The sequence below is a fragment of the Taeniopygia guttata genome, chromosome 3 (assembly GCF_048771995.1).
Source record: "Taeniopygia guttata chromosome 3, bTaeGut7.mat, whole genome shotgun sequence".
Taxonomy (NCBI): domain Eukaryota; kingdom Metazoa; phylum Chordata; class Aves; order Passeriformes; family Estrildidae; genus Taeniopygia; species Taeniopygia guttata.
The window spans coordinates 2,707,088-2,734,552 of record NC_133027.1 but is presented as its reverse complement, the minus strand read 5'-3'; the positions used below and the strand labels follow the sequence as shown (position 1 = coordinate 2,734,552).

The following is a 27,465-nucleotide window of genomic DNA, read 5'->3' as shown; positions in this document are numbered from 1 at the left end:
CTGGGCAACAACATTCCTGAATTTTGAAGGGGTGAATCCCACCTCAACATGAGCAGATTTTGGCACTGGGCAACAACATTCCTGAATTTTGTAGGGGTGAATCCCACCTCACCATGAGCAGGAAGACCCGGGTGTTGTGTAAGCCTTGTTCTTTCACTCTATCAAAGAGCTGAAGCACATTTTGCTATTTTTAAATAAATTAAACCCTGAAGAACTATCTAAGAAGGGTTTTCTGTACTCTCTGGTGGGATGCTGTCAGCAGCAAGCCTTGCCCATCCTCCATAGAGCTGGTGTCAAATCCAGTGCAGTAGGATCCTTTTTGTTTCTTCATCCACAAAATGCCTTCTCTAACTTCCAAAAGGAGAAAATTCCCGCACTTTGGTGCATCTCTGCAGTCAGCCATCACAAGATGGAAGATGTTTCCTTGGCTGTAACTATTTCCTTGGCCATGGTAAACTGGTGCTCTACTTACCTCTCTGTAAGTACTGGCCTGTCTCCTGAATTTTGGAAAAGGTGCCATTGTTTTTTCTGCTAATCCCAACAAATGGAGGTCACAGCTGAAGGGCTCAGCCAGGGGTACTGCATAAATGGACAATGGTTTATCCCTTTTGGGAAAGGACATTTTCTCCACAGAGAATCTGGAATTCGCAGTTTAGGTGGTGACAGGAAGAATGCACCTCTGGGATTTGGGCTGTAATGGGAAAAGTCTTAACAAATAAAAGCAGATTCTAATTGTGCCTGAAACACCACCTATAAACATGTAATTCAGCTGAAGAAAATGCTGAGAACAGGAATGGGGACAGAACTGACTGCATCTTCAGCACATGGAAATGGGAGAACTTCTGGAAATTGATTAAGATTGGGCAATCTGAGTGAGTCCATTTTCAGAAACCAAACCCATTAACCTCTGTCTTGGCACAGGGAGGGATTGTTGGGGTGTCTGTGCAGGGCCAGGAGCTGAGAATCAATGATTCCCATGGGTCCCTTCCTGCTCAGGATATTCCATGATTCTGTGATTCTCCAATAATTACTATGAATTCCTGTGTTCCATTAATGAACTGGGTATGATGAGCTCAGGAGAAGACCAGATGAGGCTCAGACCGCAGCAGAGGGCTCAGACCGTGAACACCAAGCTCAGTTCTTGGTGGACTCCCTGGGCCACCCTCATCCAGGTGCTTCTCCTCACACCTTAATTCTGCATATGCAAAATAGAACTAATTCCCTGTAATTTGCTCAGCGTGTGAGCCTTAATTAACATTTTTAGGAGAAACCCTGGGCAGACCTGGGCTGAGGAAGTGGTTGTTGCCGTATCAGAGCAGGCATCATTCCAGGCCTGGGCCAGCAGCAGGAGCTGGCTGGGATCCAGCCTCCCTCTGCTCCGCGCGCTCCAGGTTTGTTAACATCCCAATCAATACCACCACGACACAAAATCCAGCTTCAACTTTCCAGCTGCAGCACGGGCCGTAGGGTTTTTTTTTTATTTTCTTTCCCAGCTCACACCCTAAATCCTATTTTTCCAGCTCCTTTGAGCCCCGCTGGGAGATATTAAGGTGTTATTATCGTTCCCCGTTGCTGCGGGGGAACGGGGGGAATGCTAACGAGGGAGACTCGTCCTGTCCTCTCCATCAGTTCACCTCTCCCACCGCTGCGAGCTTTTAAAAATAACAAATTGCGGGTTATCCTTCCTTTCTTTGGGAGGGTGACCTTTAGGGTTTGCAACGCACTTCACTGAGGGATAAAAAAAGAAATTTATTTTCCAGGAGAAAAAGGAGAGGATAGCTGCGATTCTCAGAGGCATTAGGAATTGGACCTTGAGGGGGATAAAAAAGAGTATTTTGAGGAGCCTGATAAATTGAAGAGCTGCTGGAATGTGGATTCGTCAGGAGCAGGTCGGTTCTGGCTGGCGTGGGAACCAGAGGGATGAGGGATGGGGTCTAAGCAAATATGAGCCTATTAATAATCAATAGCTGCTCGCAGGGCAGAGATGATTCAGGCCAGGTTGGTGTCTAATTGCCATTATTGTTATTCTGGTTTAAACCCCGTTCCTCTCCGCTACTGCCACCAGTGATCTGAGGCGCTGTATTTTTAATTTGTTCCCAGGCACGGCACAATCCATCACATGCCTGAATCCAAATGCCAGAGCCGGAGCAGCAGCAGAGAAACATTTTTGTTATTTAAGTTACTGTATGCTAAGTTTATGTTGATTGCTCTGAGTATCATCTCCCAAAGTTAACTAGCGTTAAAGTGTTGATAATGTCCCACTTTCGCAATCAGATTTGCATAGCGCACAACGGAGTTTAGCAGGAGAAAAAAATTAGCTTAAGTGCTGTTTTTCATCAGCCCTGTCAGTCTCACACTGTTTGCTTCATCTGGGTGCACGGGGCGTTTGGTGACAAATGGTTATGACATTTTCCATCTCAGCATTACGTCATTACAGCATCTCTGCCGTCCTCTGGCTCGAGGCTGCGTCCTGGCCTGGCAGAGAGGGAGAGGGGAGAAAGGCAAGAATTGTCTTTGGGATTTTTGAAGTATTTTATTATTTACAATTTTTATTCTCTCTGGAAAAAATAAAAATAAAATTCAACCTCTCTCCCTTCCCCCCCCACCCCACCCCCCCCCCGCTTTAGGCAGCATCCAGGAATATTCCCGTGGGCAAAAGGAAAAGCATCCTGTTCCCGTTGAAGCCAGCGGCAAGTCCCTGGATGTGCAGGACCCGGATACAAACAGGGGTGACCTCTCTTTGTTCGGGGTGCAGATCCAGGACCACTCTTCCCAGAGGCCTTCCCTCCCTCCCAGCATCCTGGCTGACATCCCCCCCACCTTCCCGTTCAGCCCCGGATAAACGATGGAGAATCAGGCTGGAGATCTTCCCTGCGACACTATTTGATAAAATATAATTCAAACATTTCCTCTGTGTTAACAGCTCTGAAATAAAACCCCCAGAACACAGGAATATGTGATATCCATAACAATTTTGGTTTGGTCTTGTGTTAAACTTCCCCCCCACCCCCATCCCTTACTTTTTGTCTTGGTTTAGTGGCTGAATTTAGGAGCGATTTATTAAATTTATTCCTACCGTGAATTAGGCAGAAGTTTTCACCTGCATTTTGGAGAGTGTGAGGTGTCAATTCCTCATTTTGGGGCTCTGGTTGTTGTTTCACCCCCTTGCTTTAGGGGTAAATACAGTGCTGTTAAAGCCCAGTATTATCCTGGGATGTGTTTTTAGCCTGAGCCCCCCCTCCATACATTAAGTAATTCATCCTTATTGCCATTAGGAATTCAGATGTTATTTTATGGAGGGGGAAGGGAGGATGGATGTGCAGAGCAGAGCATAGCTTATATTTTACAGATATTCCTTTTTGCTGTGCAAGTTGCTGATTTACTCTTGGAAACCTGCTGGAGGAAGGTTTGAAGGACGCTTTATGGGAGAAAAATAGGGATTTTTGATGTAATTCAAGCTTCTCCCTGCTCCCGTGCAGCTCTCGCTGGCTGGGTGTGCAGAGCCAAATAGGGAACGGCCTCCTTTGCATTAATAATAGTCCAATAAAACCAGACAATATTCCTGCTTAAACGCACTGAGTTATGTAGATCCTAATTCTAGCACATCAGCAAGGAAAGAAAAGCAGATATTTCGTCCTCGCCACAACAAATTCCGTGATACAAATGCGAGCCGACATATGGTAAAAATTGCCTGCAGCCCTGCTGATTTACAGAACTGTTTTCACTCACAGATAATTCATTAAAAATCATTTCATACTGACTGTATATACATAAAAAATATTTACTTGTGTAAATATCAGTCAGGAAGGTATTGCTTTTTTTTTTCCCTTTTTTTTTTTTTTTTTACCCTTTCCCTTCTTTTTTTATTTTTTGACAGCTGATGGGGAGGGGAAAAAAAATCCAGAGATGTATGATGGACACAGGGGAAAGCAAAGGTATTCCTGGCATCCATTCCTTCATCCTGGATATAGGTCAGGCCTGGGGGTGGGCTGGGACTGCTTTAAATCCGCTACCTGAGCCATCTGCTCTTCCATGCCAGTGGAATCTGCGTTGGGGAAACACACACTAGGCAGACGTGGATATTGTGGGATACGGCACAAAAGGGACTTTACCTGATTCGGGGCTCTCTGCTGACCTGAGGAACAATAGGGGTATGCACACCCTGGGAAATGTCGCCGGAAAAACGGGAGCAATGGGATTTCAAAGCCGCTGCTGCTGTGGCAGAGCAGCCTGGAAAATAGAGAGCAAATCCCAGCAAGGCGAGGGGAGTTTTGGGGGTTTCATCAGTTTTTCAAATTGTCCTAAAATGATGGAGGCACCAAACATGAGGGGGACAAATGGCACAATGGGGTTTGTGGGTCCTAAAGATGAACATTCCAGGTATAACCAAGACAAGCCCTGAAATCTCCCTCCCAGCCCCACGTTTTTCCCTCTAAAACATGTTCCACTACTGAAAATGCTGAACAAGGCTTCAACCCAACACTGCACCTTCCCTCTTTTCCCTGTGCTTGCTCCACTAGATTTGCCTAAATACGATGAATGTTTTAAAACCTGAAGCTTGGAGACCTTTCGATGATTTTTTTCCCCCCCTCAAGGAAAATTCAGAAATAAATCATAGACTACAAGAGATTTGGGGTGGTTTGTTTGCAGGTTTTTTTTTTTTTAATCTCTACAGCCAGTAGGTGAAACAGCATTATTTAAAGTATGAAAGGGAATTAAATACTTGGAAGAGGGATCTGGTCCATCAGCTTTCATCCTCCATAAAACCCAGTAGTAAACAAAGCAATAATATTTGGGGGCTTGGAGAGGGCAGCTCTGAGGAGAGCTGGGATGTTGATTAAGATGGAATGGCTACGTGGGGAAAGGGGGGGATGCTGGAATCGCATCCCACGGCTGCGCCCAGCACGGTGGCGAGGGGAGAAAGTTTGGGCCCGTTTCCTCTGGAATTTGGTGCCATGTCTCACTCCATGGAGCTGCTACATCAATGGGAAGTTTTCCTATCAAGCTGAACCCAAAAGGGGAGGGTAAAATGAACTTTCACTTCCCCATCAGAGCGTCTACAGCACGAAAGCCTCTCCCGCTCTATTTATACGCTGGATAAATCAGTCTCCAGACTGTTACCATAGATAACTGAGTTTTTCTCCTGCTGTTGTCTCTAACAGCTTCTTTTTCCCCCCACTATATTTTGCACGGTTCCTACCTATCACCTCGGTGAGTAATTCCCCTGCTTTAAATCAAATTACTTGGGGGAGAGAGAGGTTTTTCAGGCAGAGGGATGTTTTTCAGGCAGAGGGATATTTTTCATACCCCTCTCGCCGAATTTTGCTCCCGGTTCTCTGAGTAACCCTGAGAAATCCTGCAGAAAGGGGAGCTATAGGTGACTGCATCTGATCCTGATACATATTTAACCTTCTCACAGTCTCCAGGAATTAACTATTTAGGAGGTGAACAGCCAGCGCAGGCGTTGCACCAGGATAACACGGCCAGGCTGGTTCACAGCGATGCCGAAGCTTCCCACAAAAATCCCTAATTCTCACCACGGAGCTTCTGCAGGAGACATTGCCACGGGCTGGGATCTTTATTTGAAATAAATAACTCCGTCAATGCGGCAGGTCCCTATTTCGGGGACCAGTGGATGCGGAATTTCCCCTCCCAGGGATGGGGTGTTAATGGGATTTGTTGCTCCTGGCTGGGGAGCGAGGGGGGTTAATCCCTTTCTCCATGTATATCCCTGCTAAGCTGGTTTAGGTCATGCTTAGAGCTAAGTTTTGTGGTGCAGGCTCTGTCCACCCGTCCATCCCGCAGTGCCAGGCACGAGGAGGAATCCAGGTGCCATCTTTGCTCCCCTCGCACCTCCCAGTGCTTAACAATTCAAGTGAGCCCCAGAAAGAAATTAAAGGAAAGGCTTAAATTCCACCAAAGTGGTGAAAAAGCCTCCAAAGGCTTTTAGCAACCCTGCATCATCGCTCGGGGAAAGCTCCCAGCGAGGCCCAGAGCCCTTTGTTTGCTGCAAGGGGATTTATCCTGGAGTGGGTAGGGAAGGAAAGGGACTTTTTCCCTCCACCTGCAGGGACCCATCCACCCGGCATCACCTCTGCCATCATCCCCAGCAGACATGAAGCTGCTTGTGGGGAGGTGGCTTTGGGGGTTTGGTATCCTTTTCTAAAGCCTTCGAGGAGGCTGCAAAGCGTTAAATAGCCTCACCTGACCTCCTCCAGCAAAGCCAGGCTCTGCATCTTTATTTAGGGACGTACATCACCTCCACAGCTTTCCCTCTGGCGCTGGGGGTGGAGCAGAGAAGTGAAATGTCGTGAGAGGGGGGAAAAAAAAAAAAAGAAAAAAAAGAAAAATGAAGTAGCTCTAAATCCATCTGAATTTGCCTTGAAACCCCTTTCCCAGCCCAGCCTGGCCAAGCACATCCCGGCGATCCCGGCCGAGGGCCGGACACATATGCCGTGCCATATGGAGCGGCGCGATCCCAGTCAATCGGATCTTTGGGAGTTTTATCGTTTAATTTCTTAATGTGCTAATAGTGCACAGGGAGGGGATGGATCACCGGTTAAGTCCGAGGATTTATGTTTTTAAGGGAGGGTAATGTATTTCTGAGCGGGCTTTAAATATCCTCGGCCAACGTGACGGGCGGCAGGCAGGAGGGTGAGATGGAAAAGGTCCTGGGAGAGCCCTTTGAGCTTTAATCCAGCACAGGTTTATAAGGTAGCATCCAGCTCTGTGTGAGCTGAAATTCAGGCAGAAAATCCCCGTGTCCATTTGACAAAGCCATTTTGCCCAGCCCTGAGGGCTGCAAGCCCTGTTCTGGGTCTGTGTCCCCCTGGTGCTCCCATAATTTCCATCCATGGGTCCATTCCATTTGAAGCCATGAAGGATGGGTGGCAAAACCTCCCCAAGGCCCCCGATGCTCTGTTTCCCCTCTTAGAGAGAGAATTGCATTTCCTTCCTTCAAATTGCCATTGGGATCAGGGCTTATGCAGACTCTCAAGGTGCTTTCGGCTCCTCAAAAGGAAAGGTCTTACAGAGAGATAAAAAAATAAATGTTCATTTAAAAAATGCAGAAGTAATTTCAGGGGAGTATTGAAATTGCAACCGTTCACCTCCAACCTGCCACGAAACTCATCTATTTATTTTTAAATAAATCATCTCAGCTCTCCATAAATCTCCAGGGCAGGCAACCAAGGAGGGGACGAATTAAGCAGCACCGCGACCCCATCCTGGTCCCTGCTGGGCAGCTGCCTGCGGGGCAGGGACGGATGCTCGCGTGGCCCCGTGGCTCCAGCTGCGGTTGGAAGCGTGGCAGTCTCAGAGGGATGCTCTGGCTGTTGGCTTCTGTCAGCCAGACCTTAAAATCTGTGCAGTTCGAGGCCTTATTTGAATTGCAAACGGCTCAGGGGAGGTGTACTGTGGAGTTGCTCTCCCAGGGTAAATAGGGTTTGGGGTTGTTTTTTTCTTTAAGCTAATAATATTGTGTCATGCTTTGAGGGGGGTGATGGTATAAAGGGCAGGCGGAAAGATTTCTGTGGCTGAGCTGATGCCTCTGCTGAACCATTTTTGACAGCTAATTTCTAACATTTCCTTGAAAACTCTTCTGATCTGATGCGTTAAGTGAAATGTCATTAAGGCAACGGAACACAAACGGTGGGACTGTGAGACAGCACTAAGGGGAAAGGGCAGAGGCTCCCAGAGGCTTCCAGCCACACGTTTTGGACCCCCAATGTGCCCAAAGTTCTTGTGCTTACTCAGAGCTGGATGCTCCTGCCCCTCTCTGAGCACACTCAGGGTACCAACCACCAACCCGCACTTCCATACGGGTTTTTCTCAGCAACTTCTAGGCCTCGACTGGGGAGGGCAAAAGAGAAAAGAAGGGATGTGTTGTGTTCGTGCAATGGGAAGGGAAGAGGGAAGAGACGTGCGCTGCGACTCGGTGCGGCGCTGGAATGATCTCAGGAGCTGCGGCTTGTGCAGAGAGATCCCAGGAGCGGGCACATGCCCTTGACACCGAACAACCCAGCGAGTAATAAAGGATTTCCTGCCTTCAGAGCCTGCTTGAGCCGGGGTTTTAGCCCGGGTTAGGATGTGCAGCGCCCTGACAAGGTTACAGGGTCTAACAGGGTGCTCTGCTGGGACTGGTGATGCTGGGAATGTGTAGATATCCCTGGATATAGACGTGTAGAGAACCACGGCGTGCGCTCCTCACCACAAACAAAAAGCGCACTCTTCTCCTTGAAATTCACCTTGAATGTGGCGAGATGGGGTGGGTTCATTGGTTGGTTTGGGGATTATTATTATTATTATTATTATTATTATTATTATTATTATTATTATTATTATTATTATTATTATTCCCCCCCCTTCCTTTTCCCTGACAACTGTCAGCAGAGAGGCTGCAAAAAAAGCTGAGGAGCCACTGCAGGCTGCGCAGCGCTGGGAGCTGTCAGCCCCACGCCACTGCAGTGATGTCAGCTGCAGCCACAGCCACTGCCACCCCCAGCCCCTGCACACACGCGAGTCGCAAGAAGAAGAATTCATAATTACAGTAGCGTAGCCATGAAACCAGCAGTGCTGGGGGTGAAGGAGGGGGGGGAGAGAAAGCAAAGCCTCGGCCAAAATTGGTACTTTTTTTTTTTTTTTAATACCTTTTTTTTTTTCTCTCTCCCCCTGCAAAGCTGCACCCAGCTCTGCAGCATCCTTTCTCCGCAGCGGGGTTTGGGGGGGCCAGGGCAGGGGGTTCCCCCCCGCAGCCCCCCCAAAGCGGGTGGAGGGTGCGGGGGGCTGCGGGGGGAGCTGGGCAGGGCTGGAGGCTCTTTCCCCGCGGGTCGCTCCTTGTTTTAAAAGGCAGCATTTCTGCGGACAACACCCGGAGCATCTCTGCGGAAGCGGGGCTGGGGGCGAGGGCTGCAGCCGCCTTGTTTGCGGCGCACGGAGTCAGCAGCTGGGATTTTTTTTTTTTTTTTTTTTTTTTGGCTGAATAATCCTTTACGGGGAGGGGGTGTGCGGGAAAAAAAAAAAAAGGGGGGGGGGGCTGGGGGAGGAGGGAGGGAAAGTGAATCAACATCACCGAAGGAGGACAGCGAGCAAGATTAGGGCTGGCTAATGATAAATGAGAAGGCGCCGCTGACAGCTCCGCGCTCCGCGCAGCGCCCGCCCGGCTGCTCCGCGCTCCCTCCGCACTCTCCGGCCGCCCGCTCCGCTCCCACCGCCGGCCTGGCTCCAGCCACCCCCCTTCCCTTTTCTTTTCTATATATATTTTTATATATATATATAATTTTCAGCCCCCTCCGCATAGCGCGGGGGGGGCACATCCCACCCCCTGCCTCCCCGAGCATCCTCCGCGGGATTACGCGCCTGGCCGCGCTCCGCACCGGCTGCAGGACGGAGGGACCACGGCGGGGCTGCCGCAGGGGGTATTTCCTTCGCTCCTCTTCTTGGGGGGGCGGGTTTGGGTTGGGGTCGGGCCGGGAGAGGGGGGTTGGATAGACAGGACACCCCTCAGCACCCCACGGGGGAGGGGGGATGCAGTGGGGGCTGCGCTCCCACCCGCCCCCCCCGCGCCCTTTCTTCCCCCCCTGGAGGGCTGGGGCGGGGGGGGATGAAGGATGAAGCCAGGGCGGTTTATCCGTGGGCTCTGCCCGCCCCCATCTCATCGTACCCGGGTGACCTTTCAAATCAAAGCCCGGCTCGTACCTACCAAGGTGCATTGGGCAGCGAGGGCTGGGGGGTGCTGGGGACGGGGGGGTGATGCACCCGGGCTCTCCCCCTCCCTCTGCCTTTCCCCCTCCCTCCCTCCTCCCTCCTCCCTCCCTCGCTGCTCCCTCCCTCTCTCTCTCTCTCTGCTGCATTTTGCATGAGCTATCTAGGTCATTAGCATTTTAGCGTATGCAAGACTTGACAAAGCTGATGAGAAGCCAGATGGGCCCCTCTCCTCTTTTTTTTGCACCACTTGGGATCTGAGCGAAAGGATTGACTGCAGCAGGCGAACGGGGGAAGGTTTATTGCGCTCCTCCAGACCCCCCCGCTTATAGCAGCGCGGCGGGGCTCGGGGCAGGCGGCAGAGAGCGGGCAGCATCGGGCAGAGACGGAGGGCAGGTAACGGGGCCCCCCCGCCGCCCCCCACCCCACAGCCCGGGGTTTCTTTGATTTGATAGTGGGATTTTGGGGTTTTTTCCGACGGGGGGGTTGGGGGGGTGTTAGGTTGGGTTTTGTCCCCCCCTCCCCCCCGCCCATGGGGAAGGGCGCGCCGAGCCTCCGCGGGGCGCGGAGAACAAAGGCTGGGCTCCGCGGGGTCCCTCTCCCCCCTCCCTTCCTTCCCCCCTCCCTTTTTCTTCTTTTCTTTTCCCATTTCCCCTTCTCCTTCTCTATATTTTCTTCCTCCCGAGGAAAGGCCCCTCTCTCCGTGTTCACAGCGGACCTTGATTTAAATGTCCATACAATTAAGGCACGCGGTGAATGCCAAGAACGAGGCTGACCAGCATCGAGGCCGGAGGCTGCTCCGCGGCTCTCCGCACCCGCGGAACCCCCCGGCACCCCCTGACATCCCCCCCCACATCCCACATCCCCCGAGCTCGGCCGCGGGGCAGCGCTGCGCACCGGCGCAGGTGGCACCGCAGCGCGGGGAGGGGGCGGAGAGGGATGGATGCGATGGGATGCGATGGGATGCGCTGCGATGGGATGGGGGCGCACGGCAGCCTTTGGGGGGCTCTCCGGGATGAAGGAGAAGGGGTCCTTGAGAGCACAGGAGCCCGGGGTGTGAAATCCGGAGCTGTCACTCGGGGGTGACCCGCGGGTGGGCCCCGAGGGGACGCGGCTGCTGCTCCCGGGGCTGCTCCGCTGCCGCCGCTTTGTGCTTTGCCTTTTCTCTCGCCTTTTCTCCACAGAGTGATGGGGTTTTTCCCTACCAAAAAGCAAGGGCAGGTCTTGGGGTCACCGGGGCTCACGCTGCTCCCCCGGCGGAGGGGGGTGGGATGCTGGGGCAAAGCCGCTTTTTTTCTTTATTTTTTTAAAGCTTTATTATGATTTTTTTTTTCCGGTGGCTGTTTGTGTGTTTTTCCCCTCCGCCCTCCCTCTCCTTTTAATCCTTATAATTTAAATCAAAAGTGCCGGGTAGAAGAAGGGGGGAGCGCTGTGTCTGCAGGGCGAGGCCGGCGTAAATCTCTCGGAGGGATAAACATGTCATTTGTTCCCTTTGTATGGTAATGCTGTCCCCCCCCCCCCAGCTGCCCCCCCACCCCCCAGCAGCTGCCCCAGCCATACATCCTCCCTACAAAAGATCCCAATTACCCATCGGCTGCCTCATTATACTCCTTACACAGCCCCGGCGAGAGGCGTGTGTGTGCGAGGAACCGAGGGGAGGGGGGGGAGGATGAAAGGGGGGGAGAAACAGCACCTGAATTATTCAGAAAATAAAATAAAATTCAAAAATCTGGAGGCGACGGGCGGGAGGGATGCTGCGACCCCGCAGGGATGCTGCGACCCCGCGGCCTAACACGGAGCAGGTGCCCCCCAGAGCCTCCTGCAGCACAGGGGCTGCTCCCCCACCCCCGACACGCCACTGGTTTATTTTTCCCCTCCTTTTTCACGCTTTTATTTTTCTTTCGGTTTTTTTTTTTTTTCCCCCCACCCTTGTAGTCATCACCACCGCTCTGCCCTGCTCCCTGCTGGGGCCCTTCACCTCTTTACCCTTCTCCCATCCCTCTCCTCCCCTCCCTTCTCTTTGCAGCTGGAGGCCACCCCACATCCCTTCATCCCGGCCCATCCCAGTGCTCCCAGCAGGCTCCTGTCACTGGGGAAGGACAGGCCTTACTGCAGGGGACAGTCCCCCACCCCTCAGGGCATCTGCAGAGCTGTCCCAAATTTGGGGGGCCCTTGGTGACAGCGCGGGGGGTCCCATCTCTCTTTGCAGCTCCGTGCACAGAGCCTCACCTCTGGAATGGTGCCCTTGGGAACGCTGACAGCAGCTCGGGGTCCTTGGGACGCCTCTTTGCACCCGCCGAGGGTTCTGCAGGTATTTCGGGACATCCCTCCCTGGGCTCGCATCCCGGCCGGTGCGGATGCCGCAAGGAGCCCGTTGGGTCATGCCAATAAAGCTCTTTCCTTGCGGGTTCCTGCATCCTCTCCTTTGTTCCTGGAGGTTTCTCGCCCGTCTCTTTACGGCGGCGGAGGCAGGACCCCCCTGAAGGACCCACACTCAGCAGCAGGTGGGGGATGAATGCTAAAATCTGCCCCAAAATAAAAACCTCAGCCTTGCAATTCGGCAGCCCACGGTCGCCGGCTCAACCCTGAGTGGGCACTACTGCATCCTGGACCTCCAGGAGAGTCTGAACTGCCAGAGGGCTCCTGTGTAGTGAATAAAAGGGGGGAAAAAGAAAGATATTTGGAGCGCCTTCTCTTTGGGATTGCCCCCATCCCAGCAGGCAGATCCCTGCCATGCTGCACTCTGTGCCGAGCATCCCTCTGCGGCACTGCCAGCCCCACAGAACCCAGCCCTCACAAACAGGATGGATTTTCTTTTAAAGCTGCAGCACGGGAGAGGAAAACAAGACATAAATAACCCCAAATAAATACACAACCTGTTTTCTGTCTTGTGAAATGGCCGGGATGAAGAGACGCCATCACCGTGCATCCTAAGGCCTGGTACCCCCCGGTGGGTCCCGGCTGCCTCCCTCGGGCTCAGCCCAGAGGGATGGAGAGGAGGGGGCAGGAGGCTCTTATTAATACTAATCCCAAGAAATATTGCTGTGTCCTGAATAAATCAGGCCGGGGGTTCCTCCAAGACCTTTGCCCCCTTGAGATGAGCTGCAGTGCGGCCCCTCCTCTTCGGGGTGGACACTTTGGGAAGGGAATTGGAGCCGGGGGGGCTGGGGGGTGGACAGATGCGTTTGATTTTTTCGCTGAGGGATGGAGGAGGAGGTGGCACGGTTTTATTCCAAGCACGTCAGCTCCCCCCTCCCTCCCTGTCCCCTCCTTCCTCCCTCCACCCGCAGTCCGATGTAAACATAACGGCAGGGACCTGCCAGGCTCCATCCCCACTTGGATTATGGGGGGAATTAAGCAGCTTTGATTAACACAGCAATGCCCCCAAATAACCTTCAGGCGTCTGGCCCACAAGGTCGTGCGCTAGAAGGGGCCAGGGGCAGGGACCCCAGGGCACCCATCCCGTGGGCAGAGGGAAGAGGTGGATGGAGAGGATTCGTGGGGAGCAAAGATCCTTCCATCTGCAATTTTTATGCCGGTTTTATTTCTCCCTGCCCACGCCCACCCCTGACCGATTCGCTCGCCACTGCAGTGCTGGTTGGGCTGGAGATGTTCCGGCTCCAGCAGGGAGGTGGAATGGAAGATGTGGGAAATTCCTCTATTTCCCTCATTTCCCAGATCTCTGTCGAGTGCCAGCCCTGCTCTTCACCAAGCCCCAAGCAGGATGATGGTCTCCATGTAGAAAGGTCTTTTGCTTCATATCCCTGCAGCATCCAGCTCCTTTTTTCTGTTTTTTTTTTATGCCGTGTACCTCCATGAACCAAAAGCCAACACATCTCCTAGCAGCAGCAGTCAAAGTGGGCATTTTATTGGGAAATCTAATCAGGTTTCGAGGGGAAAATCCTTTCTTCATGTCTCAGCTAAACAACAAGCTCGATTAAATTGGTTAGACTATAAAGAGGGCTGAGAGTCCCATCTCCTTTTTCCTCCTTGCTCTTCCTGGACAGCACTGTCATCTCCGCACTCCACTCCACTGTCTCTAGAGCCCAAACGAGCCTCAATGACACAGGACTCACATGTCATTCCCTGACATCCCCCCCGCCCCGCCTCCCCCCAGCAACAGAGTCACAAATCATCTCAAACACTCTAAATTTAGCCCGGCAGAGCAACCACGAGCAGGGATTTCAGTGACATCACTACTGGAAATTAACGGGTCAAACGGGGAGGCTGAATGTGGCACCCCGAGGAGCGGGGACGACGCTTCACTGATCCTTCCACACAACGAGGCCACCCTGTCTTGAGACATCTCAAAGCATCCCCTCAAAATATATTTCTCCCAAATGCCCAGAGTGGACCAGCCATTAGGTTAATTCCCATCAGGAGCTGTGCTGAAAGGCCTCGATGGATCAGCGCTGCGGAAATACGCGGTGCGACCACGAGAACCCGAAGGAGCAAAGCCAGTGAGCTTTGCCCGGTGCAGAGGCTGGGAGAAAAGGGACCCACATCTCACCCTGGAGCTGGAAGGTGGGTCCAGCACTCCCTGCATGGCTGGGAATGCCAGGCCAGTGTTCCCATGGCACTTGTGCAGTTGTGTGTGCTCACGGTCCCTGTTGGTGCTGTGGTTAGGGGTGGGGGTGCTGCTGTGGTATCCCGGTGCCTGGAGTGATTTCTGCCTGCTTTGCTCTGCAGAGGCAAAGAAATCACTGCACATGGGGAAAAGGGAGCCCCCGAAGTGGGCATGGGGCTGATCTGATGCACAAGGTCCCATACTCCAGAGGATGAAGAAAGAACAGAGATTCCCATGGCTGCACTGCAGTTGGAGGGGCAGATCCAGAGCTCCTCAACAAGATTGGATGGATTCATAAACACACAATCACAGGATGGCTTGGGCTGGAAAAGACCTGGAAGAGCATTTCATTCCAACCCCCTGCCATGGGCAGGGACACCTTCCATTATTCCAGGTTGCTCCAAATCCCATCCAGCCTGACCTTGGACACTTCCAGGGATCTAGAGGCAGACACAGCTTCTCTGGGCACCCTGTGCCAGGGCCTCCACACCCTCACAGGGAACAATTCCTTCCCAATATCCCACGTAACCCTACCCTCAGTGCATGGGAAGCCATTCCCTGTGTCCTGTCCCTCTATCCCTTGTCCCAAGTCCCTCTCCAGCTGTCATGTAGCACTTCTAGGCACAGGAATGTTGCTGCCATCAGTCCAACCCTGACACCTTCCACCATCCCAGGCTGATCCAAGCCACTTCCAGGCATCCAGGGGCAGCCACAGCTTCTCTGGGCAACCTGTGTCAGGGCCTCACCACCCTCACAGGGAGGAATTCCCTCCCAATATCCTATCTATCCCTGCCTGCTGGCAGTGGGAAACCATTCCCTGCGTCCTGTCCCTCCATCCCTTGTCCCAAGTCCTCCACTTGGAGCCCTTTAGCCACTGGAAGGGATTCTAAGGCCTTTCCAGTGCCTTCATTTCTCCAGAATTAACAACAAATTACTGTTTGGGAGGCTATAACCAGAGAAGCTGAGACAATACTTTTAGGGACCTGTTATAGCACCTACATCCTTTAGTGGCCAGCAACCCTTCACTTCTGCTGTGTTTTTTTGGCAGCAGAAAAAGGCTGGGAAATGCTGCCTCTGCCTTTTGAATTTCATGTTCCCCTTGCCACACTGGTGAGCACTGAAAAACAAACCAACAAGCCAAGGGCTCCTGCAGCATCAATTCCTCCTACAGGAACAAAATATAACGTGGTGGGGAGGAGGGAAGAGGTCAGGGATTAAAATCTGATAGAAATCCCTTAGGCCACAGCAGCGCACGAGGATTTCTCTGCTGTTCATGCACACGGTGCCAATTCTATGAACATTCGCTTATTTTTATGGAGATTTTTGCCTTTTCAGACCAAGTGTTTCAGTGTGGCACCAGCTGTAGGGATGAGCTAATGCAAGGCTCAGTAATTTCCCTGCTCACCCCGGCCTTCCTCCGCAGCCACAGCCGCTCCGAGAATCTCTCATCCAGGGAGAGACAAAAGTGATGCATGTGCATGTGTAATTTCCAGTGTCAGTGTGTTCAGCGAGGAGTTGGAATCATAGAAGTTATTTCATTTATTACAATCATACATAAAGCCTCTTAGAGCTGCAGACTTGGAATAGGCAATTATGCCCATAGGTTAATAACACGCAGGGATTTGACTGACAACTGGAATTAGATTTAAACACGGCAGAGTGGCAGCTAAAGGCACTTTATTAAAACTGTGGGTGGGGATTTGTTCAAAATACCAGTTGCATACCTTTCCTGGTAAAATATTTATAGGTAGCACCATATTGTGGCCCATTATATTGTATTTTCTGCTCCTTTCCCTCACCACTCTGCAGTACGGCGAGGAATTTCTCTGGTCAGATTTTCCTGGGGAGAAGGGAAATGCCCGGGGTTGGTCCACATGGAGTGATGTGACGGGATGTGATTCGCAGTGGGAAAGGGCCCTACAGCAGTGATTAACTCCAGACCTAGGAGGGACCTGGATTTACCTCTCCATCCTCTCTCCTTATCAATCCCCAGTGCAGCATCTTCTTAACGCTGCCCTCATTAGCCCAGAGTTAACGATCCCAACAGCCCAGAAAAAAACAGGGTCAGTGACTGATACAGCCAATAAAATAAATATTGTTTGATTCTGTTGATACTGTTGAGTTTTCCCTGCTACCAGGGGGGGAGATCCTCCTTGTGAGATTAGTATAGTGTGGGATGGATTACCTGCAACCAGGATGGAGTCCCTGCTCCTTGGAGGTTTGAATACCAAGTTAGAGAAATGAGTGACAGGAATGACAGGAGAAAACGCTCGATCCTGCCTTGGGACAAGGGGCTGGGTTAAAGCCCTGTATTTCCCATCATTCTCAGAAAAAAAAAAAAAAAACTTTTTTAAAGCAAAAAAATGCTTAAAAACAATAGCTAAGGACCAGCTGGGGCTGGGACAAGTGAGATCCAAAGGTCTTGTTCCACCCTAACATTAGTCCATCAGTCCAGCTAACCTGGAAATGACAATTAAAATCCCAATGACTCTGTGTGGCACTTCCTCCACTGGCAGACAATGGAAAAGAGAGGTGACACCTGAAATGCCCTTAAAAATAACTCCCAATTCCCATCGCTTTCTTTCTTGCCTCATTTGTCTGGTGTGAGAAATCTCTGTATCACAAGAGCTGCCTTGTGACCTTTCATGGGCCAGGGATGGAGCACTGTATGGGATTCAAGGATTTCACTTTAAAATTAGCAAGGCCAAAATCAGCAGAGAAGAAAGGGCAATGCAGTGTCTGGGGAGGGAAAGCTGACAGTTTTTAACCCACTCAAGGATGGTGCAAGTAGATCTCCAAGCTGGTGACCAAATCCAGCAAGGTACAAGGAGGATTATGAATGGATTTAACAGAGGAAAAACTTTCCAGCCAGCACATCACTGACAAACCAGAGCGTATGCTCCAGACCTCCAGATTCCCATTCTTCTGCAGCAAAACCTAACAGCTCAAAATCAGAATTTAATCCAAAATACTTTCTTTAGTTTCAGGGAAGGGGAAGCTGGAGGAGCACTCAAGTGAAAAAGGATCTTGAATCCACCATTCCATCATCATTCCATCATCATTCCTTGCCTGACTCCAGCATATTCCAGACAAGGAGCCACCCTCTGGCTGAAGATGTCACAACTCCTTGCAGGGGGCTGGACTAGGTGACCTTTAAAGGTCCTTTCCAACCTAAACCAATCCCTAATTCTATGGTCCATGGGGTCCTCAGTGGTCCCTGGTCTTCAGGATAAGGAACTGGCTCCAGCAAAGCTCTAAATCCAGATTTTGATCCTACAGACCTCTCCTGCCAACCTGAGGGCCCAACCCCAAATTTCAAACCCTTTATTGCCCAACAATTAAAATAAAACGAGGTCTGAGAGCACCAGCGATAAAAAGATCAGCCCAGTGCTCCTCATGCATTAAATATGAAGGCTCAGATCCTTCCTGTGATGCCCTGGTAGGGGAGCAGCTCCCTGGGCTGGGATTACCTGGTCCTGATGCCCTCCCTGACCTTTCCCCAAAGAGCAGCCTGTGGAACAGGGTCAGCAGAGCCCATGGCACCACCCCACACACAAACACAATTCCCAGCAGCTTTTCCCAGGAGATTTCCTGACTGCCAATGGCAGCTTTGGAGGAGAAATGCCAGGAGGTGAAATAACCAGAGGTATGTGAGGGGCACAGACTCAATCCCAGGGCAACCCCCTTTGTTAAAATGCCCAGGGGAGAAGAGACCTCCTTTTTTTAACTTTGTTTTTTTAATGTCCTGAAAGATTTATAATCCTTTTTGTCAGGTTCTCCCTCCTGTCACCGATAAAACTCATCCTGGCACGACTTGAGCCCAGGATCAGCTTTTAAAGCATGGCAGAGAAAACCTCTGTGATTTAAAGCAAACACCCAGTCCTTGGCTGCAGCCCAGCCCAAATTCAAGGAGTATCCCAGTGTTTCCAGACATGAAAGGGGGTTCAGGTGTGAAACCCACAAGGGATCAGCTCAAATGAGCCCAGCCAACCTTTGCCCTCTCACCTCAGTCCCTGCTGCATTGGGTGTAGGTGATTTGTCACCCTCTCAAAGAGATTCTTGTGCCACCAGCTCGTGTAATTTTATCATTTTATGAACATATAAATATCTGTAGGAATGTATATCCATGCATATATATGTTGTTTTCCTTAAATCCTCTGGTCCCAAAAGCAAAACTCAATTCTTAAAAACCTCGGTGTCCAAAAGCTTTGAGGGATGAGCTGAGTTTACTGAATAAGCTAAAACAAAAACAAAAAACCAAACCAAAACCAAAAACAAAAACAAAAATAAAAGCAACAAAAAAACCACAGAAGGCAAATCCAGAGTACATTAGAAAGAGCACTAAAAATACAATCAAGAAGTTGGAAGCAATTTTGTGAGCCGGGGGTTTCTTGCTGGGTTTTCTGGGGGTTGAAGATAATGGCAGTGGGAGTGGAGTGCAGCATGGTTTTATTTCAGGATCAATATCAGGGTGGAGCAAATCGTGTATTTATCTGCAAGTCTGAGAAGATCTAATTGTGCCCTGTTTTGCACTAATGCAGCTCTGTGGCACCACTAGACAGTCCCAGAGTACCCAAAATGTGCTTGTTTTCTGATCCACCCCTGGTTTTTGTTGTGCATCCTGTCCATCCTGGTCTCACCCCAGCAGTTTTATGGGTTATTTCAAGGATGTCCAGATCTCTGCTCCATCTCTCCTTTATACTGCAGGGTAAAAAAGGGACCAACATCATCTTGTAGGAGTTCCCACTAGGAAATAAGGTTTTTTATGGATGATTTTATTTGGGGGGAGACTTCAAGGACATACCCAGAGATATCCAGGAGCAGTAATTGCACAAGGAGATCAGATTCCCAGGGAGACCCAGCCCAGCCCCGTGGACATGAAACCACAATTGTCATCTGTGATGAACAACAGAGAGGGGAACATACAGGAAACAGCAATTAAACCATTAAAGTCTTGGGCAGCTTCCCAGTGACCAGCAGCCTTTAGATATATAAATATCTCACATGGCATAAAAGGAGCTGTTCTCTACCCATTATGTCCCCAGTGACCTTCAAGAGAGACAAGGGGGTTGGGATTGTCACTTTGAACTGGCATCTTCTGCTCCATCTGGGCACTGACACATCCCTTGGGACAGGGATCTCCTCCTCCCCTGTAGCACTGCTTGGAAATCCCAGCCTAAAGTTGAAATCCAGTTGAGATCCCAGTTAAAATTATCCTAATTACTGCCCAGATCTGCTTCCTATAAATCCCTGGTTGTGATGTAGGGAAATAACTGAGCTGAAAGGTGGCAAATGTGCTGTTGATGTCACATTTCAGTGTTAAAATAGAGGTTTCCATATTCAATGTGAATGTTTTGTGCTCATGTTTTGTATCACACCCCAAACACCCTGAGAGATCAGCCCCAGACCAGAGGGAGTTTCTGGGCTCCAAATCCTCTTGGCTCCAGTTTACTTTAATAGTCAAGCTGAGCGAATTGCAAAATATCTCAATGAGTGCTGAAAATTTTGGTCAGTAATTAACAAATTGTTGTCCTTTAATTAGCCAAAGGAACAGCCCTGAGACTGAGATTTGAGCCAAGATAACCCAGGGAAGATCCATGATCATAAAAGACAGCGACAACCTGAGTTTTCATCAGTCAGAAATCATTCTTGGCATGTGCTGCTTGTTGGGAGGAGAGTTTTGGGCATGGATATCAAGACTGATTTCTCCATTCAGTCTGGATGGGTTTTGTTAATGCCATCAACAGCAGATTTAGTGATGTTTACATTGAAATAATCACCCTGGGTTTCCAAAGCCATTCCTGTTTTCTTAGGCCTGGAACTGTGGCTCTTGGATGAGCAGTGCCTCGCACACCTCTGGATATTCCCCCTGGGGAGGCTCAGATGTGCTGCTCTGGTGGTCCCCAAGCAGGAGGAAATCTTCCCCTGCATCCCCATCTTCCATCACCTGCACAACATCCCCCAGCTGGCCAGAAACCCCCACTGCTGGTGCCAGGTTTGGTGGTTTAACCCCAGGAAGGGCTGCAGGGTCATTCCTGCAGGCTGAGCTCACAGGGATGGAGAAGTGGAGATGTTGGGAGTCCTGCAGCACTTTTCCCTTCCCACCAGGCGTGGAGGCTTCCCCTGCAATTCCTGCTGGAGTGATGCTGCAGCAGAGAGCGTCTGCAGGATGATGAAATGCAGAGGGGCCGTAATGAGATTTCACATAAAGCCAGCTTTTCCCCTGGCATGTCTGGTCTGGATAAATCCAAACTGTTGGCAAGGCAAAAAACCACCAGGAAGGGGAAGCGCCCTTGACCTGACACGGCTCTTTCCCATTCCCACCCCTCCCTGCGGATCGGGACAGAGGATGCGGTGTGGCAAACAGCTCATCCCGATGGAGCAGCAGCAGGAATGGCACCAGAGCGGCCGAACCCCACCCGGCACAGCTGAGGAGGGGGAAATGTGCTGTGGGTGCTGCTCCCCATCCTGCAGGAACCACCCGGTCTCCGGCACAGGGTCTGATTTTGGCACCGCTGAAGGCGCGGAGCATCCCTCGGCATTCCAACATTCCCGCTGGAGAGGGGCTCAGCACCGGGAGAGGCGCTCGGAAAATCCCTGCAGCCTTTGGGGAGGAGGAGCGACTCGAAATTCTGCGCGGAGGATTGGGGAAGGATGGATGCAAGCGATGCATTAAGGAAACCACACCAAAAAAAATGCCTGTACGGCTTCCCAAAGTGCTTCCCATCCGCTTGTTAAATATTCCTGAAAATCTTTGTGGAAAGCAATGCCCCTCCAACATCACCCAGGGGCTGCAGGGCTGGAAGGAAGCAGTACAGGGAAAAAAAAAAAAAACTCCAAAATATTTTCCATCGGAGAAACAAAGCTACAATTTGCTAGTTTTAAAGAAAAGCTGCCATAAATATCCATGACTTCACCCCTGTAGCCAAAGGTTTTTACTTTCTATGGGAAAACAAACCTTGGGAAAGAAGAGTTGCCAGGTGAACCACATGTTTAGGATGCTAAAGCTGCACAGATGTTGGATGGACATATCCAACACCTCGGTCACTCCTGAGGTATCTCTGTCCCTGGAGGGTTTTTGGGGAGCCGGGCAAGGTCCTCCCCTGTCCAGCTCCCACCCTGTCCCTGCCTGACCTTTCCCATCACTTCCCATGGCTTATAAGGAAAATGGGGACAAACTTATTAGGGTTTGTTGCTACAGAACAAAGGGTGATGGTTTTAAAGTAAAAACCATGTGATTTAGACCAGATAAAAGGAAGAAATTTTTTTTATTATGAGGGTGGTGAGGCACTGGTAGAGGTTTCCCAGAGAGGCAGTAGATCCCCATCCCCATAAACATTTCAAGGCCAGGTCAGATGGGACTTTCAGCAACCTGATCTACTTGAAGATGTCCCTGCCCACTGCAGGGGACTGGACTAGATGAGCTTTAAAGGCTCCTTCCAGCCTAAACCATTCAACGGCTCTGTGATCACACACCTGGGGGCCAGGGCTGCACCTACAAATGTCCCATTTTGCTCCTGCTGATGGAAATCCTCTCCATCCTAAATGCCTCCCTGTGAGCCAGAGCAGAGGTTTTTCCTGGAAAGGCCAGCTCCATCCATCTCCCAGCTGTTTGTTGCTGCAGAGCTGAGGTTGCTGTTGGCTGGGAGGGGAAGGGTGGGGTTTTCCCAGGTGGAATCATTGCTGCAGGACAAAATGGTACCCACACCAGGGTGTCCTGGTGCTGCTGGCTGCTGCGTGGATGGATGGAGGCTGCTTAGCAACTCTTCAGCACTGGAGATGGAGCACAGGAGCAGGGAGAATGGAAGGGCCACTGCTGCTGATGTCTGTGGGGCCACACATGGAATTCCCTCAGATCATCTGAGAATTCACTCCCGAAAGGTTCCTGACACTGAGGATGGACTCACTGAGTCATCAAGGCTGGAAAAGCCCTTCAAGGTCATTGGATCAAATTATTCCCCCAGCACTGCCCTGTTCACCACTAAACCACATCCCCAAGTGCCACATCCACACTCTTGGAACACTTCCAGGGATGTTGTTCCCACCACAGCAGTCCAAACACAAATGATCCCAAGCACACCAGCTCTGGGACCCATTGTCATGTGCAATCCAAGGTCAGCCACAACATCAGGTCCTGGGACATGCCAGGGAAATGCAGCCCTGCTGGAGAGTCATGGTTGGGAAGGACAAGCTGGCAGCTCCAGTGCAGAGCACCTGGAGAAATCAGCTTATTTGGAGAGGGAATCTTCAAAAATCACTCCCAATCTGTACAGCTTCATTAGGCTAGACTACAGTTTTGCCAATAGAAATCTGATTTTCCTAAAGTCATCCCTACAGCAGCTCTGCTGCTGTAACCTGCAGGGACACAGGCAGGGAAAACTTTCCATACAGCCTGAACAATTTAAAACAGGAATGTCTCTATGCCCAGGGAAGCGCTCAGCCATGGATGTTGCCTGCTCCTCCAAGGCCTCCCCAGCTGGGTTTTTCCAGTTTTGCTTGAGCACTGAAAATCCTCCTCCTTTTGCCCCCATGTAGAAGGTGTCTCTCTCTTTCCCAGCCCACTGAAGTTTGTACATGGGAATCACATTTCCAGGCTGGGAAGCAGCAGATCCGTGCACTTTCTTCTCTGCTGCTCCCTATCCCCACTTTTGGGGACAGAATTCTGGGCTGGATGGACTCCAGCCTTCTCCAGGATATCTTGGGATATAAAGAATCCCTCACTCGATGAGGAGCAACTTCCCTAAGGGTACTGCCCTTTTTATCTATTTTAACACCATATCTACATTATTCTGAGGCTCAAAGGCTTTAAACCATGCAGTCTCCTCAGAGTAAACATTTTAATTTTATGTGAATCCCTAGCATTTGTGTTTCTAACCCAGAATTAACATCATAAGCAAATGAATTTATGCCCCTTCAGTCTACAGATTTCTTAAAATATATTTAGCTATACACACAAACCTTTCCTCTTCTGTTTTTTTCTGTTACAGTTTTTCTCTTGAAGAGCACAGGAATACCATTCTCTCCATCTCTTCCCTTCACAGTGTTTTGCAGATTCCCTGACAATCATTTGATACCCTGCTCTCCTGACTGCTGCCATCAGACTTTTTCTGTCCCTCACCCTCCTGCCACCAAATTATTTTGGCAATTGTTGGCAATTTATTTCTAAGAGAATAATTTATTTGTATTAAAATACCCATGAAGACACAGTTGTTTGGGGTATAGCTGCAGAAACTGTACCATTTTCAGTAATTCAATATTATGTGATTTAAATATCACACCACCTCTACTGCCTTGTGCCTCTGTTCAGGGATGGGGTTTGGGTGGGAATGATTTTAAACTTCAGGATAATGTCCCTGTGCATTTCAATTGCTCTGTTAAACATTGATTCTTATGGGAAAATTTGTTTTCCTTTCTATCCACCACAGGAATACTTTTTTTTTTTTCAAGAGTGTTTAGTGGTGCTCCTCTCTACTAAAGTTTTCTGTCCTAAATTTGTATTTGGGGCATTTTTTATTTTCAAAATTTTGTCTTTCCTTTGCTATTTCTATAATTCTATGTAGGGCTGCTCTTCACTTGTATTTTTGTACTTTCCATCTCTCTGAATTCCTGCTTCCTGAACATCATCTCCATCAGGGCAATGGACAGATTTTCATCCCTTGAACAGAAACACCATTTCCTGAGACAATTTCCAGTTTACCTTTTTGAGTTTATCTTTACATCAAGTGCAAAACCACCAACACTGGGAAGGATTTCTCCCCCGTGTAGGCTGAAACCTTCCCCTATTTAATGGGATGTTTTTCTTGGCCAGGCTTCCACTGCAGTTTCAAGTAAAAGTTAATATATACCTCAGCATAAAAATTAAATTTATATTCTTGGGCTGATTATATTCTGTATTCTCCAAATTCTCACTTCTGGTTTTAAGGGATCTCCTACCAGCCTTTATCTGAGGTTTTCAGCTCCAAGTCCTGCTACAGCCTAAGATTCCTTTAGCCCTCCAAACCTGCACATTATTTTCCCAGTCTCTAATTTTTGTTTGGGAACCAAATTTCTGACACAGAGCCAGCACGGTGGTAGTGCCATTTATTCCTTCCCTCAGGAAGAATTTCTTGTCAGGAAAAATTTCTTTGCAGAAACAATTTTTCCACGGAAAGGGTGGTCAGGCATTGGAACTGCCCAGGGAGGTTTGGAGTCCAAGGAAGGACTGGATGTGGCACTCAGAGCTCTGGGCTGGTGGCAAGGTGGGGATCAGTCACAACTTGATGGACTTGAAGGTCTTTTCCAACCTAAATGACTCTGGAATTCTGTAAAGAATAGCAGAGATGGTGCTAAAACCACGAGTCAATAGAACCTCCTTGCTTTCAAACTCCTCAGAAAGAGCAGTCAAACCTTTTATTGCAGAAAAGTAACAAGAAACCCATCCCAGGGGGCTGAACTGTGGGGGTTCTCAGAGCTCAAATGAACTCAGGGGGTTCCCTGGATGCACAGGCATGGATCAAAATGATGCTTATGGGCTGGAGGAGGATCTGTGACTAAAGACATGCCTGGAAGCTTCTGTGCTGAGAAAAGATTTGAAGGGGGTTTGGACAGGGATGAAAAAGCCTCCCCAGTGCTTTTATTCAGCTGCTCATCCAGAGAGGAGTTCCCAACAAAAGCCCAGAGCTTGTTTAATGGTTTAACATTCCCATGAATCCTTGGGAAGCATCTGACACACTGCTTCTGTACAAATAACCACAGCAGCACTCTACAGATGACTTATTTGGTTTCCCAGTGGGTGTGTAAGTAAATTAGCAAAAAATAAATGTCACGCTGCAATGACTTACTCTGTTTCTAAAGGCTCTGTTTTACCTCTGTATTTTTGTTGGTTTAACAAGTCCTTAATTAAATTCTGTTTTCTGGCATTCAAGCTGATGTGATGACACAAGATAAAGTTGTTTAGAATTCAAATCTTCCTCGATTTCTCATTGTGGCAAAGGAAGAGATAAGAGCAGTCAGGCCCTGCCTTCCCCCGGTTGTGTGTGGCTGTAACTCCAGCCAAGCAGGAGCTCTCAGTGTTCCAAAATCCCTCCTGCTCTCATGGGTTTGTCACTGCTTTGAGAGGATCACACACAAAAAAATAATGTGTGGGCTCCCCCTTCTGCCTGAGAACATCAGTGCCTGGAAAAGAATTGGGATGATGGAAATGTTTGAGTGGGAAGGGACATTAAATCTCATCTCGGTCCAACCCTGACACCTTCCACCATGCCAGACTGATCCAAGCCCTGTCCAGCCCGGCCTTGGACACTTCCAGGGATCCAGGGACAGCCACAGCTTCTCTGGGCACCCTGTGCCAGGGCCTTCCCACCCTCACAGGGAATAATTCCTTCCCAATATCCCATTTATCCCTGCCCTCTGGCAGTGGGAAGCCATAAAGGGGAACCAGGATGAGTTCCTGAAGCATCAGGTTCCTGTAAAATGAACTGAGCATCTCTGAGCAGCTGGAACAACCTGTTCCCAGAGCCACACACCAGCCTGGGGCTGGCAGGGCAGGACAAAAGCAGCTCCACTGATTCCTGAGATGGTTGGAGAGACAGCAATTGCAGATCTGCAACCTAAAACATGAAAAAAGTTGTTTGGAGTGGGAGTCATTTCCCTTTACCAAACTATAAATTAGGCCCTCTAAGCATCCCTGTTGCCCAGAGAGAGAACAGCACCTGCAAAAATATTATTTATCCCGTGTATCTTTGATACTTATTCTAGAAAAGCAAAATTGTCTTCTAGGTTCTTTTTTTCCTTCTCTTCCCCACTGCAAAGACAGGGGAAGTGACTGATCTCATGGAACCAAAGAATCTTTAAGGCTGCACCACATCCTCAAGAGACACATCCACGCGTTTTTTGAACACTCCCAGGGAAGGTGACTCCACCACTGCCCTGGGCAGCCTTTTCCAGTGCTTTGCAACCCTTTCTGTGATTGGATCCTGTATTTTTAGGAGCTGAAGTAGGACAGAAAGGTACCCTCCTGCTCCTATCTAAGCCTTCAGCAAGTTTCAGAGCATCTCTGTAGGAAATACAGAGTGGGAAGCAAACTATCTCATCTATCTAAAGTACAGTTTAGAACATGAAAACAGAATGATCTGAAGGCTGGGATTAAAACCAAAACTGATTCAAAGCGGAGATAAAGCACTGGCAGCTCTGGTTATGGAAAGAATTGAAGATTTAGGGAAAGAATCAATGTGTAAATTCATCATTTCTATAAGCAGAGGGCTCAGAGACTTCAGTGGTCCCTCCTTTATCTGGGATATATCATTAAATATAAATTCTGATTTGGGATGAATCTGGGCATGCCCTGGCCAGTCTCAAATCCACCACTCCAGTATTTCTGGTTCTGCTGTGAATCAGTGCTCTCCTTCTGCAGGGGGATTTGTTTAGCTAATTCATGTGAATATTCCACTTGTAGGTGCCTATTTTAACCCAGGCACTGCCCCAAGGGATGTGCACAGCATCACCCATGAGCTCAGATGAGTTTTGGGCTAGAAGAGTAAGGGATGGCTCCTTCCTACAGGTGTCAAAAACTGGCCAAGAAAGGGATGTGCAAAACTGGAAATAAAATATCTCCTGTGGAAGGGGGGAAAGTTCCCACTAACTCTTGGTGAGCAACACAGCTTTCTCTCTTTTTTTTTTTTTTTTTTTTTTCTTTTTTCATGCTGGTAATTCATGATTTGATCACAGATTAGCAGCGATTTAGCACAGAGCACATTCAGTGAAATCTTTAATGCCACACAAGACCCCTGGGATAATTGGAGGCTGTGAAGGTTGGCTGCATCTGGCAAAGCCTTGAGCTCCTCATTTCCACAGGAGTCCCCACACACAACATCTGCATCAGCCTTTGAACTCGTTAGCTTGGCTTGGTCTTCCTGATGCTTCGCATTTGATGCTTTTATTTGGCTTTTTGTTATTTTCACCTCACAAAGGAGAGGAAGAAACAGAGGAGCTCAGAATGCTGAGGTTCTGTGTTGAGGCTGAGCAAGGATTTCTGTATGGACTCAGGGCTGTGGATTTCTGAGCTAAAGATTCTGAAAACTCCCATTTTGCTACATCTTCACCAGTGCCAGTGCTTCATGAAGGGAAAAGGGAGATGGAAGTGGAGAAGAGAATGGAAAAGAAGGAAAAGGCAAAGGGCAGCTTGGCACAGAAGGACCTGGAGGACATTTTCTTTCTGG

General features: G+C 49.6%; 1 long non-coding RNA gene and 1 other non-coding gene across 4 annotated transcripts; both read left to right on the top strand.

Annotated features, from left to right (window-relative positions):
- Positions 1-1,380: 1,380 nt before the first annotated feature.
- LOC115494682 (uncharacterized) lies at positions 1,381-12,118 on the top strand. Of its 3 annotated transcripts, XR_012054783.1 has the most exons (5): positions 1,381-1,550; positions 1,761-1,889; positions 2,628-8,624; positions 9,285-9,416; positions 11,912-12,118. It is a non-coding gene; the product is annotated as an uncharacterized lncRNA (long non-coding RNA). The 3 variants fall into 3 exon arrangements; XR_003959726.4 differs by lacking the exon at positions 1,381-1,550 and having other exon boundaries at positions 1,558-1,889; XR_012054784.1 differs by lacking the exons at positions 1,381-1,550; positions 1,761-1,889; positions 2,628-8,624; positions 9,285-9,416 and adding an exon at positions 9,436-10,098.
- MIR124-2 (microRNA mir-124-2) lies at positions 10,404-10,474 on the top strand. Its single transcript, NR_049008.1, has one exon. It is a non-coding gene; the product is annotated as a microRNA mir-124-2 (primary transcript).
- Positions 12,119-27,465: the final 15,347 nt, after the last annotated feature.